Raw genomic sequence first — 6,000 nt, forward strand, 5'->3', positions numbered from 1 at the left:
CTGCTGAGATAAACTCAGGGCTTTGAGATATGGGTGGAGTCAGGAGGAGGGGTCTCGCCTTTGTTGCCTCCCTAGCAATTCCAGGTCTTTGCCCGGACCTGCCTGACCACATGGAACTTCCGACTCTCTGTCTGGGCTTGCCAGAGCACGTGGAGTTTCCAGTTCTTTGCCTGGACTGCCTGACCGCAGGGAGCGTCGGGTTAGCACGGGAAGAGAAGGGGAGGAGAGTAGGTGGAGTCGGGGTGGTCCTAGTTACCCAGGTGTATTGATTTTTACCTGTCCTTCACCCACGTGACCAAAGACTGTACCTGCGTCACTAAAGATATAAAGGTGCTGCTTGCTGAAATAAAATTCGGAGTTCTTCACCATCTTTCAGCTCCCGCCCCATTCATTGTCCGTGAGATCAGGTCCTTTGCTTAGACAAAGGCCTGGGGCTTGAGGGGAACCCCGAGTATAGTTGCGAGGCTCCGGGAGCCCGTAACAGGAGACAGAGAGAGGGAGAGAAATTTGAAATTAAAAGAAAATTAAATAAATGTTAAAAATTGTCTTTAAATGCAATTATAAAAATACTATTAAAAAAGACACCTCATGGGATGCAAGTTTGTCTGTTCTGCCAATTATACTTGTTGTCTGGAGACAATAAATTCTACCTTTATGAATTTCACTAGACTTAGCTAGATGGTGTATTTCATAGGGCACTGGACTTGGAGTCAGGAAGATCTGAATTCAACTCTAGCCTCTGTAGCCAGAATGGACTTTGTTTTCTTTGAATGACTCAGCTTGCCTCGTTGAGCTTCCCTGGACGCTGGGGCTTGCTCTTCCGGGGCAGGACCAGAGCTTCCTGTGTGATGAGTCCTGGCGCTGGCTGAGGGGAGGTGTGTTAACGTGGTCTACGCTGGGGGAGGGGCCAAGTCAAGAACCAATCAGCCCTGGTCGTTCAGGCGGCGCTTGATGATGTCAAACACTCTATAAGAGGGGAGAGGACAGCTTGAAGATCCTCCTTTCCTTTTCCGGTTGGAGCCAGAGACGCCTACAGCCAAAGCTGAGCTGCCGGTAGCAGAGCTGACTGGAAGCTAGTGGGTAATCTTCTTACCGCAGAGGGGAAGCATGTATACGATTTTGCCTTATACCATGTCGCTTCTCTGTGGCCTCCTGGTTACCCTTGTGAGGCGGACTTATTGGGCCTGGAAGCTTTTGATGAAAATATCAAAATGGAGACGCTGGTTTGTGGGATTGTTACTGTGGAGTGTAAATACATGCTTTAGTTCTCCTGCCTTCTGCCTAGAGAATTCCTTATATCTTGCGGTTCCGGACCTTTTAGGCACATATGAGATTCTCTTTGAAATCATAAATTCTGCCTTCCTAATCTAGCCTCATACACTTCCTAGCCATGTGACCTTGGGCAAGTCACTTGCCCTCTCTCAGCCTCAGCTTCCCCATATGTAAAATGGGAATAATAATAGAAATTACCTCAGAATTGCTGTGAAGATCAAATGTGACTGTTATACAGTGTGTAGCACAGTGCCTGGCAGGTAGTAAGCACTACACAAAAGTTGGGTACCCTTATTTACAAATATTCAAAGAACAATTAATTCCAGTATTACATAGTGTCTGTAAGAATAGAAAAATGTATTATATAAATTATATTTATCATATCATATTATTATGTATTTATATAATATACAATATTATATAAATCTCAACTTGATAGCTAGAGCTGGGAGAATCAAAACAGAGAAAAAGACCCAGCATAAACCAATATTCCAAATGGGCATTGAAGCCTAATTTTTAAATTAAACATTAAAAAAGAGGCTGCTGAGAATACGAGGAGCGGAGCCAAGATGGCGGCTGGGAAGCAGGGACCAGCTTGAGCTCCCTGCCGAGTCCCTCCAAAAACCTATAGAAAATGACTCTGAACCAATTCTAGAATGGTGGAACCCACAAAACAGCTGAAGGAAGCAGGGCTCCAGCCCAGGACAGCCTGGATGGTCTCTGGGTGACGTCTATCCCACACGGAGCTGGGAGCTGGGAACGGAGTGGAGCAGACCCCAGCCTGAACGGGGTGGATCAACCAGACCAGGAGCCGGGCGGAGCGGGCCCTGGTGCCCTGTGTCGGTGAGCTGCGGCAGTTGCCGGTCTTCTCAACCCACAAACAGCAAAGACTGCGGAGAAGGTTACTGGGAAAAGCTGCGGGAGTGGAAGGAGTTCGAGGTTGGAAGGAGTTCGAGGTTCGGCTTCCAGCCCGGGGGCAGCGGAGGTGGGGCAGCTACACTTGCTGCTGCTTCTGGCCCCAGGCCCACCTGGTGGGAGGAATTAAGTGGCGGATCAGAGCAGGAGTGCAACAGCCTGCTGAAGATCTAAGCCCAGTCTGGACTGGGGGTTCTTGGGGAAGGAGCAGTGCTGGTGTGACAGAGCTGGCACCTCCCCCCCAAACGTGGAACATAGAACTCATTAGTCTACAAGCAGTCATACCCCACTGAAAAACTCAAGGGTCAGGTTAGTTGGTTGGGAATATGGCCAGGCAGCGAAAACTGCCCCCAGATTCAGTCTCAGACTTTGGATTCTTTCTTTGGTGACAAAGAAGACCAAAACATACAGCCTAAAGAAGACAACAAAGTCATAGAGCCTACAACCAAAGCCTCGAAGAAAAACATGAACTGGTCCCAGGCCATTGGAAGAGCTCAAAAAGAATTTGGAAAAGCAAGTTAGAGAAGTAGAGGAAAAATTGGGAAGAGAAATGAGAAGGATGGGAGAAAACCATGAAAAACAAGTCAATGACTTGCTAAAGGAGACCCCAAAAAATACTGAAAAATACACTGAAGAAAACAACACCTTAAAAAATAGACTAACTCAAATAGGCAAAAGAGCTACAAAAAGCCAATGAGGAGAAGAATACCTTGAAAGGCAGAATTAGCCAAATGGAAAAGGAGGTCCAAAAGACCACTGAAGAAAATACTACTTTAAAAATTAGATTGGAGCAAGTGGAAGCTAGTGACTTTATGAGAAATCAAGATATTATAAAACAGAACCAAAGGAATGAAAAAATGGAAGACAATGTGAAATATCTCACTGGAAAAACCACTGACCTGGAAAATAGATCCAGGAGAGATAATTTAAAAATTATTGGACTACCTGAAAGCCATGATCAAAAAAGAGCCTAGATATCATCTTTCAAGAAATTATCAAGGAGAACTGCCCTGATATTCTAGAGCCACAGGGCAAAATAGAAATTGAAAGAATCCATCGATCGCCTCCTCAAATAGATCCCAAAAAGAAATCTCCTAGGAATATTGTTCGCCAAATTCCAGAGCTCTCAGATCAAGGAGAAAATACTACAAGCAGCCAGAAAGAAACAATTTGAGTATTGTAGGAAACCCAATCAGATAACCCAAGATCTGGCAGCTTCTACATTAAGAGATCGAAGGGCTTGGAATATGATATTCTGGAGGTCAATGGAGCTAGGATTAAAACCTAGAATCACCTACCCAGCAAAACTGATTATCATGCTCCAAGGCAAAATATGGATTTTCAATAAAATAGAGGACTTTCAAGCTTTCTCAGTGAAAAGTCCAGAACTGAATAGAAAATTTGACTTTCAAACACAAGAAGCATGAAAAGGTAATCAAGAAACAGGAATTGCAAGGGACTTACTAAAGTTGAACTGTTTTGTTTACATTCCTACATGGAAAGATGATGTGTATGATACATGAGACATCAGTATTAGGGTAGCTGAGGGGAATAGTTATATATATATATGTTTATGTATATATAGGTGAATGTGTATGTATGTATATATCTATGTGTGTGTATATGTATATATATGTATATGTGTATATATATGTATATATATATATGTATATGTATATGTATATGTGTATATATAAAAGAGAGCGAGCAGACACAGGGTGAGTTGAAGATAAAGGGAAAATATCTAAAAGAAACAAAATCAAATTAAGGGATGAGAGGTAGGGAGAGATAGAGTGGGGCGGGTTATCTCACATAGAGGTGGCAAGAGGAAGCAGTTCTGTGGGAGGAGGGGAGAGGGCAGGTGAGGGGGGAATGTGTGAACCTTGCTCTCATCAGATTTGGCCTGAGGAGGGAATACCATGCATACTCAATTGGGTATCTTGCCCCACAGGAAAGAAGAGGGAGGAAGATAAAAAAAAATAAAGGGGGAGATGATGGAGGGGAAGGCAGATGGGGGTGGAGGTAATCAAAAACAAACACTTTGGAAAGGGGACGGGGTCAAGGGAGAAAATTCAATAAAGCAGGATGGGTTGGGAAGGAGCAAAATATAGCTAGTCTTTCACAACATGAATATTGTGGAAGGGTTATACATAATGATACACATGTGGCCTAGGTTGAATTGCTTGACTTCTTAGGGAGGGTGGGTGGGAAGGGAAGAGGGGAGAGAATTTGGAACTCAAAGTTTTAAAAACAGATGTTCCAAAACAAAAAAAAAAGTTTTTGCATGCAACTAGAAAATAAGATTCACAGGCAATGGGGTGTAGAAATTTATCTTGCCCTACAAGAAAGGAAGGGAAAAGGGGATGAGAGGGTAGAGGGGTGATAGAGAGGAGGGCTGACTGGGGAACAGGGCAACCAGAACATATGCCATCTTGGAGTGGGCGGGAGGGTAGAAATGGGGAGAAAATTTGTAATTCAAACTATTGTGAAAATCAATGCTGAAAACTAAATATGTTAAATAAATAAATTTAAATTAGAAAAAAAAGAAAATTAAAAAAAAAGAAAAGAGGCTGCTGCAATAAATCACAGAAATTCTATGTTACGACCAAGTTTGATTCATAGCAAAAATACATTGTTGCTTCAAAATCAGGAAAACTATCAACATACTATACCACATGAGTAAAAGGAAAAATCACATAATTCTATTAATAAGTACAGGAAAAGCTTTGAACAAAACACAGCACTCATTTCTAGAAGAAAAAAAACACTAGGGAGGTCACGTGACACAACGCCCCGGTAGAAGCCTGGATTGACTCTGCTGTCACGACCCGCGATGGAGGCGACCCTGGAGTAGCACCTTGAGGACACGATGAAGAACCCGTCCATCGTCGGCATCCTGTGCATGCACTCGCAGGGACTGAACCTGGGCTGCCGTGGCACCCTGTCAGATGAACATGCCGGAGTGATCTCTGTCGTAGCCCAACAAGCTGCTAAACTAACCTCTGACCCAACAGATATTCCTGTGGTCTGTCGAGAGTCAGACAATGGAAATATAATGACCCAGAAACATGATGGCATCACCGTGGCAGTGCACAAAATGGCATCTTGACTTCTCAGACCTAGTCTCCAAACAATTGTAGAACTCAAACCAATCTTTCCATCTCATTTCTCTTATCCTGCTCCAGATTTAAGTGCCAGTACTTAGGCTAGCCATTAAATGTAATACTTGCTTCTTTCCTGTTTATTATTTTAAAGTTGCCTTTGGTAAGCACTTAGTGAGAAAGAGTAATAAGGTTTTAAGGCACCTGTAAAAATCAAGTTGTTCTGTATTGCTGGACTTTGGGTATGGTCAATAAACATAGCTGGAGAAAAGCTCTGAGCTTTTCCTAGATTGTAAAAAAAAAAAAAAGAAAAGAAAAAAACACTAGAAAAAATCGGATGACAAGGACCTTCACTTAATATGTCAAGTAATGTCTGTCATAAACCAAGAGCTAGGAATAAAAATAATGAGGAGAAGACCAAAGGACATCCTGCTAAGAGAGGGAGAAAGTGAAGATGTCCGGTTTTACTGTGACTATTGCATATCCTGCTAAGAATTTGAGCTATAGCAATAAAACAAGAAAAACAAATTGAGGAAATATCTTTTATATATGACAAAGAGGACCTCATAGAGTCAACTCAAATTAATCAAAGTAATGACTGCAGCAGATTTGTCAAATATAAAATAAATCCACAGAAATCATCAGCATTTTTGTACTAGCAGAAAATGTTGGAAAGAAGAATTTCATTTAAATTAATTATAGAATGCCAAAA

General features: G+C 42.5%; 1 pseudogene; it reads left to right on the forward strand.

The window, feature by feature from the left end:
* Positions 1-5,020: 5,020 nt before the first annotated feature.
* On the forward strand, positions 5,021-5,319 carry LOC118856156 (annotated as a pseudogene).
* Positions 5,320-6,000: the final 681 nt, after the last annotated feature.

This window comes from Trichosurus vulpecula, chromosome 7, assembly GCF_011100635.1.
Source record: "Trichosurus vulpecula isolate mTriVul1 chromosome 7, mTriVul1.pri, whole genome shotgun sequence".
Classification (NCBI taxonomy): Eukaryota; Metazoa; Chordata; class Mammalia; order Diprotodontia; family Phalangeridae; genus Trichosurus; species Trichosurus vulpecula.